Source organism: Pongo abelii, chromosome 12 (assembly GCF_028885655.2).
Source record: "Pongo abelii isolate AG06213 chromosome 12, NHGRI_mPonAbe1-v2.0_pri, whole genome shotgun sequence".
Taxonomy (NCBI): domain Eukaryota; kingdom Metazoa; phylum Chordata; class Mammalia; order Primates; family Hominidae; genus Pongo; species Pongo abelii.
Window position 1 is genome coordinate 92,068,704 of NC_071997.2, and position 9,944 is coordinate 92,078,647.

Sequence of the window (9,944 nt, forward strand, 5' to 3'; positions counted from 1 at the left end):
GCATATCCCATATAATGGAATACTACCAACAACAATGTCGAAATTTCCAAAAATAAGAATTACAGCAAAAATTGAGAAGAGAATGTAACCCTATAATCTGGACAGCTGAAGGTGCTTGATAAAACATGTCTTTGGAAGCTTAAACTGGCAGAGATGTGTACGATATCCTGGAAATAGGATAATTCTTAAAAATTAGTTGTCCATTGTAAAAACGGAGGCTGATGTGATAATTGCTGCATTATTTCCCCAGGTGATCCCAAAAACAGCTCTGGGGTCTGATCATGTGTGCCTTTTTTAGTTGTTTTGTTTTTTGTTTGTTTGCTTCCTTTTTCCTTTTTTTTTTTTAATTTGTACAGATTAAAGAGTACATGTGCAGTTTTCTTACATGAATAAATCACATAGTAGTGAAGCCTGGGCCTTTAGTGCATTAATCACCCAAATAATGTACATCGTACCCATTAAGTAATTTCTTATCTCCCACCCCTTCCCACCCTCCCACCCTTCCAAATCTCCAATGTCTATCATTCCCCATTCTATGTTCATGTGTACACATTTTTTAGCTCTCACTTATAAGTGAGAATACACAGCATTTGACTTCTTGTTTCTGCATTGATTGTTTTGCTGAAAATAGTGGCCTCCAGTTTGATTCATCCTTTCTCTTCACTTGTAAAGTAGACAAATGGTAAATTTTGGCCAAAATAAATCCTTACTTAGATTGGCCTTGTCAACTAATACTTTCATCATTTTCCCTGGATTGAGCGGGATTCCTAGTTGCAACTTTCTTTAGTTAGATTATCCAAGCTTTTTTGGAACAATATAGACAAGTAAAATTTGTAGAAATACATTAGTGGACAGAGAAAAGATATGCTTAGCTTAGCAAACTCTTTAATGAAAAGCTTCTTGCTTCCAGTTTTAGGGATCTACAGCTTTCACCTGTGTACCAGATGTGTTGAGAGCCTTAGAAAACATCTCTTCCTTATAATTTTTGGACTGAGGAAGATCAAATTTCAGGCCTTGATACTTACAGCAAGGACTAATATTTCTGCTGTTTATGAAACAGATTTCTTTAACTCATGACTTATCTTAAAGACAAATGGGGAAAAAGGAAAAGTTAACAGCTATGGGAAAAAATGAGTATGCTGTCTTTTGAAAAATTCGCTGGCTTACCATATATTCATAGGTAAATCATTTTACTTCTCTGACTCTGTATTCTAACTTGCAAATGAAAATAAGATTTGGTGAAAAAATTAAACAGCAAAAATGCAACCACTCTGAAGACTTCAAAACATAAAAATAAGGACATTTATGCTTTATTTAAATATAACTCAACAAAATTTAATTGATTAGCTCATACATACCAAGGACTATCCTAAGCATTAAGATCTAATACATTTTTTATGCCTTGAGATCACACCATATATACAACCTGCTATGGGTTATAAAAGAAGTTTAGGCTAAAGACCAACTTCTGGCATGACAATATTTGGAGCTCCACTGACTCCAATGAAACCGATAAAATAATATGTTTTTAAAGTCATCTTGAAAATTGTGCTAAAGGCAGACAGCCAATGAAGAAACATCAATTCAAAGAAATTTCTAAAAATTCAGTAAGAAAGGCGAGTCCGTGGATACTTGAACAAAGAAAGTCCCATCTCTCCCTCTACCCAGCTCAGCAGGGTAGAGTCTCCATTCCAGACTTCTGGAGCCAAGAATACAGGAATTCTACCACTCCCACTCTCCATCTAGAGGGATTGATTCTTAGGAGGAGCGGTACTTCAGTGTTTCTCATCCTACCTCCAAGTGCCTATTGCTGAGGCTAAGACCTGGGTAAATACGGTCAAGAACAGCAGTTCCCTTTCTCTGCTCAATCCCCACTCATGGAATATACAGCTACCTGTTGAGAATACTGAGATCCTTATAGCCCTTGCCCCAGAAATTGAAGTGATAATTGTTCTACAACTGGAGAGCTAAACTAAGTGACCTCCGGCTGCGCAGCTCTCCCTCCCTGCATCAAGTTCTCAGTTGCTGAAACAAGAATGTCACTCAAAGAGAATCTTGTCAATGTCCCAACTCTCAGCTCTAGGGCCTTAACCCAGAGATTTTGCCTGGTAGGAGAAACAGGCCACAAAATGATGACTCTAAATTCTTCCCAAAGGAGCTGACTTTATTTTCAACAAAACATGAAGAAACTGAAGCCAAAGCACAATCTCAAAAACAGTGAAGGTTACAGTGAAAAAATATTGGGAAGAGTTTTATGATCTGATAAAGATACAGCCTAGTTTGTAGGCCAACTAGTTTGCAGGAGAAAACCGGGCAATCTGACAACTTGAAGGAATGCTCCTGAGGTCAAAACAAATACTAAACAAATCATTAAAAAGAGACAAATGAAAATTCTGGAGCAGAAAACTATAATAACTGAAATAAAACATTTATTAGAATTAATATTAGACTTGAGCTGGAGGAAGAAATAATTAGTGAACTTAAAAATAGATTGATAGAAGTTAGGCAAGCTGAAGAACAGACAGAAACAAGAATGAGGAAAAATGGATACTCAGAGAAATATGGAATACCATTAAGTGCATCAATATACATATAATGGGATTATCAGAATAAAAGAGAGAAAGGAGAAAAACATATTTAAAGATATGGTGGCTGAAACTTCTTACATTTATTGACAATAATTACAACGAACTTCAAGTAGGGTAAACACAAAGACTCAGACAAATGATGTAAAAATGCTAAAAGTGAAAGATGATGGCAACTCTTCAAAGTGATAAGAGAAAAACAGTGTGCTACTTTTTAAAAATAAGGCAAAAAAAGACTTTAACAGATAAACAGAAGGTGAGGAAATGTGTTTCTAGCAAACTCACCTGGTAAGCAATACTAAAAGAAATTCTTCAGGCTAAAAGCAATTGACACCAGATTGCCATGTGGAGTCAAAAAAACAAACAAAGAAAACCAGTAAAAGTAATTGTGCAAGTATAAAAGACACTATAAATGAATATTTTTCCTTTCTTCTCCTGATGGATTTAAAGAGAAATTGTAAAAACTTTTATATATTTTTTATATATAATGTGCTATTTATAATATATGTGTAATATATTTGCTGATAATAGCACAAAGGAGGTAGGGAGAGTAAAGCTGTAATGGGCTAAGAAAATGACTACATATGGTAGAATAATAATTATAGAAATGCATTTTGAGGTTTGTAATATTAATAGATGTAATACATAGAACACCACCACAAAAAAGAGGAAAATGAAATAAAGCTATATATCACTGGAATTAGGCTAGTTTAAATCTAAAGCTAATTTTGATCAGTTAAGATGTATATAGTATATTCTAGAGTAACCACTACAAATTAAGTCAAAAATATAGTGAAAAAAATTATTAAAGAAATTAATATGCAACATTAGAAAATGTTCACTTAAAGCTAAAGAAATCCATATGGAGGAATTGAGACTCAAAAAAGACAACAGACATATAGAAAACAAAAGTAAAATGTAAAATATAAATTCAAATATATAAATAAAAACATTAAATGTCTGTGAATTAATTCAATCAGAAGGCACAGAGTGTCAGATTTGATTTTTTTTAATAAAGAAAACACTATCCATGTGTAAGTTTAGAAAAGAAGATATACTTAAAGTATAATAATAATAAAAAAGAAGATATACTTTAGATTCAAAGACACAAATAGGCTACAAGTAAAATGATGGAAATGACATATCTTGCAAACAACAACTGTAGGAAAGCTGGAGTGGTTTTAAAAACTTAGACCAAATAGACTAAACCAGAAAATGTTACTAGAGATAAAGAAAGGCATTTTATAATTATAATGGAGGAGATATCATGACTATAAGCGTACATTGATAAATGCTTAGCTAGATTGACTAAGACAGAAAGAGAGGACTCAAATTGCAAGACTGAGCAGTGAAAGAGGGGACATTATTACAGACCTTACAGAAATAAAAAGAATTAAAACAAACACTGTAAACAACTATATGCAAACAAATTAGGTAATTTATATGAAATGGACAGATTCCTAGAAAGATACAGAGTACCTAAACTGACTCAAGAAGAAATAAACAATGTGAATAAACCTATAACAAATTAAAATATTAATTTAGTATTCAAAACCTACCTATTAAGAAAAAGCCAAGATCCACATTGCTTCACAGATGAATTTATCAAACATTTAAAAAAGAATCAATAGAAATTATTTACAAACTCTTACAATAAATATACTGAGAGAGAAGACTTCCCAATGTATTTCATTAAGCCTGTTTTACCTTGATACAAAACAGACAACAAAATCACAAGAAAACTATAGACCAATATGTTTATGAATATGAACACAAAAATCCTCAATAAGACATTGGCAAACTGAACCCAGCAATATATAAAGATAATTATACACCATGACCAAGTGGGATATATCCCAGAAATGCAAGTTTGGTTTAACATCTAAAAATCAATTAATATATTCTACCATATCAAAAAAACCCCACATGTTCATCCCAATAGATGCTAAAACAGCATTTGACAAAATTCAACACATTTTTATGATTTAAAAAAGAAGACAAAAAATCTCAACAAACTAGGAATAAAAGAAAATATCCTCAAAATAATAATGACATATAAGAAAACCTCACAGCTAATTTTATACTTACTGGTGAAAAACTGGATGCTTTCTCCCTAAGTTCAGGAACAAAATAAGGATGTCTGTTTCACCACTTGTATTCAACATTGCACTGGAGGTTCTACATAGGCCAATTAGCACAAAAAAAAAAAAAAGAAATAAAAGAGATCAAGATTGTATAGGAATAAGTAACATTAGGACTCTTTGCAGATGGCATGATTTTATGTATAGAAAATTCTAAGAAATCCACCTAAAAGTATTAGTACTAATAAATGAATGTATTAAAGTTGCAGAATACAAGATCGATACACAAAAATCAGTTTTTATTTCTTTACACTTGCAGTGAACAATCTAAATATGAAATTAAGAAAACAATTCCATTCATAACTACATCAAAAAGAATAAAATACCTGTGAATAAATTTAATAAAAAAAGTGTGAAACTTATATTCTGAAAAATACAATATATTAAGAAATCAAAGAAGATCTAAATAATGGGAAAAGACCCCATGTTCATAGATCAGAAGACTTAACATTGTTAAGATTATTCCCTAAAATCATTTACAGATTCAACATAATTTCTATCAAAATCCTCGCTGATACTATTTAGAAGTTGACAACCTGGTTCTAAAACTCATATTAAATTTCAAATAACCCCAAATAGCCAATCAAATATTGAAACAGAACCAAGTTGAAGGACTCATAGTTCCTGATTTCAAAATTTACTACAAAGCCACGGTAATCAAAACAAATGCTACTGGCATAAGGATAGACCTGCAGATCAAAGGAATAGACGTCCATTCAGAATTCCATTCCAGAAACAAACATCCAGAAATAAATTCAGCATCTAGAAATAAGCCCATACATCTGTGTTCAATTGATTTTCAACAAGGATAGCAAGTTTATTAAATGGAGAAACGAATAGTCTTCAACTAATGGCATTGGGACAACTAGATATTCATGTGCAGAAGAATGAAGTTGGATTCGTATCTCATATTAGACACAAAAACTAACCCCAAATGGATTAGAGACCTAATTGTAAGTGCTAAAATCACAAAACTCTTAGAAAAAAACATAGGAGTAAATATTCATGACCTTCCTTAGCTTTGGCAACAGATTATTGGATATGGTACCAAAAGCATGAGCAAAAGAAATAAATAATAGATAAATTGGATTTCACCAAAATTGGAATGGCTACAAGAAAAAATAAAAATAAAAATAAAAACTTTTGTTCTTCAAAGGCCAGCATCAAGAAAGTGAAAAAATAATCCACAGAGTAGAAAAAAGTATTTGTAAATCACATATCTGATAAGGGTCTTGTATCAAGACTATATAAAGACACTTATGACTCAATCATAAAAAGACAAATAACCTGATTGAAAATCGGCTAAGGATCTTAATAGACACTTCACTAAGAAAGACATACACCTGGCCGATGAGCCATAAAAAAAAGCTACTCAACATTATTAGTTATTAAAGAAATGCAAATCAAAACCACAATCAGATGCCACTTCAAAGGCACTAGGATAGCAAGTATCAAAAAGATAACAAAGTGTTGGTGAGTATGTGGAGAAATTGAACCCTCCTACACTGTTGATGTGAGTATAAAATGGTGCAGCTACTTTGGAAAATAATCTGACAGTTTCTCAAATGATTAAACATAGAGTTTCCATATAACTCAACATTTCCACTCCTAGGTATGTACCCAAAGAAATAAAAATATGTGTCCACACAAAAACTTGTACATGAATGTTTTTAGCAGCACTAGTCATAGCAGTCAATAGGCAGAAGCTACTCAGATATTCATTAACAGATGAATGGACAAACAATACAAGGTATATCTATACAACGAGATTTTATTCAGCCACAAAGAGGAATGAAGTACTGATGCATGATACAAATGAATGAACTTTGAAAACACTATGCTAAGTGATAGAATCCAGAGATTAAGTGGAAGCCTTGTTTAATCTCTTTTTTTCATTTCTAGTCTTTATATGTTCTCTTTCTGCCCTGAAAGAGAGCCCGGATGATAGATTACCTTTATCCTGGATTCAGCCTCTGAGTCATAATATTAGTAGAAATTAAAAAAGAAAAATATGCATGGAAATTTTTGCCTGAATTTTTTTCCTTATTGGTTAAATATAATTGTTTTTAATGTCAAAAGAGGGAATAAATATTTCATTACTTATTCACCTTCAAATTCTTTCAAAACTTGTCATGTGCCTTAACAAGTCTTTCATCAAAGATTCCCCCCATATTCTTAGACTAAAGGAAGAAAAAAATTAAATTGCCAAGGATTGAATATTTGTAATCTTTTAAAAGATTACAGTACTTGCCCCTCTCTTTCATACTAAAAATCTGAGTCAGATATCCACTGTAAATGATCTGTCCTAATATAATGGTCCTCTGCCTTGGATAACTGGAAACCTTAGATAATCTGCTCAGTTAAATTAGAATGATATTAATATTTTGTCACACTCTATTTTCTGTCTCCTTTTAGTTGACAGTCTTTACCCACAGGGCAGTGGGGTACTTGAGATTCTTGAGCCTTATGCAACAGGGAAAGCTGTCAGGCTAATGGTCACTAGTTGAGAGATACAACCATTTATCCATTTTTCAATCACATTTTTCAATCACTTAGCAATGAATTTAGTTCTTCAACAATCTTAAGGTTTGTTTTCTATAGGACAGACACTATAATGGATGCTGATGATACAAAAGCAAATAATAGAGCCCCTGTCCTTTGGCGCTCACAGTCCAATGGCCAAATGCAAAGAGGAGACGGGGGCAAATGTACAACAATATGCTATATATACTTCAGAATACATGATGGTGAAGTCAGTAAAGATTTCAGAAAAGAAGAGGCACTGAGCTGAATCTTAAAAGACTGAGGATATGTTCTTCCAGCAGACAAAGGTGGAGTGCATGTACAGTGGTGTACATACTCTTAGGAGGAGGTGGAGTCTATTTCATTGAAAGAATCATCCTGTAACCCACAGGAAAAGAGAATGCCCAGATGACTACATCCTTCCCCATGGAGTTAAGCAAATCAATGTCAATACATTAAATCCTGACTTCCACATTTACCAAGCTCACAGAAAATCATTTAACCTCTTTCTTTGGAGATATGATAGGTCTTTAACCTCTTTATCAGGAGATCTCTTCCTGCTCATGAACCCCACAGCATCCTCCAGAGTTGGGAATGAGTGTCCTGAGCCTTCCTGGTGGTGATAGTGGTATAGTGGTTAGCATGGCTGCTTTCCTGAGCCTTTCATTTTTCTAGGAAAAAGTAAAGCCTAGCCCAGGTGAAGCAGGAAATTGGCCCACTTCCACTGTATACCTCACCAAGAACATGCCAACTCAATCTGGCCCACCCAACATGGGCAAATACATTTTGGAATACACAAACACAAACGTCCTCTACCTTGGAAGTTCCTAACTTCAGAACAGAATTCCCAAGAAGTTTGAAATTAAGCCAGTCAAAGGAAGTGTCTGCAAATTCTTCTTTGAACGGAAAGCAGACTCCTGGGCACTGTTATATTTAACTGTGGAGTCACTGTGCATCCTATGTATCAACCACCTGGCATGTTAAATAAGCAACATCTTCCATTGATGTACTCTCTTACCATGTATGAAGATATATAACATGCATTATTTCATAGGATAACTCTAGGCTAAAGAAGTCAAGTGTTCTCTTGAGTCACAGAGGAGGGAATAGAACTCTATGACATGATCAACGTCACTCAGGTAGTATGTAACAGAGTCAGATCCAGAGCAGAGCTTTTTGGTTCCTGGGTTCATAATGTAGAATCTACTTTTTGTATTAACTATAATTTTATTTTTATCACATGACACAAAGTTTAGAGGGACAATTTAGTGTTGCTGTAGTGACTCAATAATACTGCCAAGAACTGCAGTTCTTTCTATCTGTTCCATTTACCTTACCTTGTAGGCCTTTGTCCTTGTGTTTGCCCACTCCTGGTCACCAAATGAGTGCTGCAATTTCAGCCTTCAATTCTGCTCTCTGGGAAGGAAAAAGATGGAAGGGGTGCAGGAACAAGAGGAGCAAAAGCTGAGCCTGTCCCTTTTTTTTTTTTTTTAACAAATATGAGTTTCCTGAAGTCCCACCCAGGGGACTGCTATTGACATCTGTTTGGACAATATTATGCTGCCTGGTCATCTGTAGGTGCGAGGGACAGTAGGAAAAAACATTTTGCTTTTGAACTTCTAAAGTAGAAAAAGTAAGGGAAGAGAGGATATTGAATGGCTCCTGGGTAAGAACCCATCTACCATGTCTAGCACTGAGCTGCATTAGGTTGGCTTTTTAAACATTGTATCTTAATTTCCATTAGATATAAATTATTATTACATAGAATAATTGGAGGTACCAAGGAGGAGGTTGGAATTTCAGAATATTTTGAATTAAAAAACACAATCTCATCCCTTCTTGTTCTGACCTAAATTCTTTGGCAAGAAAATTACTCAAATCTAGGAATACTCACATTTGCCATTAATACATCCGTTTTGTACTTCGTGTCTTTTTTTCACACATCTGTTTGTTGTTCTCTTTTCTCTCTTTTCCTTCAATTTTTAATACAAATTTTAAACAGACACTGATAAATAGAGATGATAATATAATGAACCCCTATGTAACTATCAACCACCTGCAAAAATGAACATTTTACCAGCCTGGCTTTGACAATTCCCTCCTTTTATCTCTCCTGAATATTTTAAGAAAACTCATTTTATTTCTGCCACACCAAAATGACTTATGTCTGTATGTATCCCTCTAATTTATTTTTGCTTCTTCAAACAGAAGAACTTAAAAGGGTTTTAACATGATTTCGAAAAAAAAAAATCAATGGAAAATTATTATTTTGAAATTCTCTCTCTTCTTTCTGTCTATATTTTGACCTCTTGTTGCACAAGATTAACAAGTTGGAAAAAATGAGAGAAATAAATGTTAAAAATGAGAAGCGAAATTTCTAAAGAACTGGGGTGTTAAGCAGAGCTTCTGCAACCCCCTAAGGGAGTACCTCTCCACCACGCAGAGCAGAATTTATCCCCCATCTAACGTTTAGGTCACAGATATCTGTCATTTAAACTATCCTTGACAATTAACAAATGTAACAATTAGTATTCTATTCATATTTACATTATTTAATTTTTAAAAAAATATTATAAATCTTAAACCATGTTCTAGAAAGTAGTTTAATGGGAACTGCCACAATACCCTATATGAGAAGCTGTTTAAAATAACAGCTTCTTCTCTCTTAGAGATATTGATAACTTTTACCCTGTGC

General features: G+C 33.6%; 1 long non-coding RNA gene across 4 annotated transcripts in view; it reads right to left on the reverse strand.

The window, feature by feature from the left end:
- The window catches only part of LOC112132016 (uncharacterized), a 44,316-nt gene extending 35,604 nt beyond the window's left edge, over positions 1 to 8,712 (reverse strand). For 2 of the 4 annotated variants that reach the window (XR_008522448.2, XR_008522447.1), the window contains exons 1-2: positions 8,587 to 8,712; positions 4,674 to 4,763 (exon numbers count right to left, since the gene is read on the reverse strand). This is a non-coding gene — a long non-coding RNA (uncharacterized LOC112132016). The remainder of the gene's footprint in view (positions 1 to 4,673; positions 4,764 to 8,586) is intronic. The other 2 variants (XR_008522449.2, XR_010136219.1) reach the window with 1 other exon arrangement.
- Between the last annotated feature and the right edge of the window lie 1,232 nt (positions 8,713 to 9,944).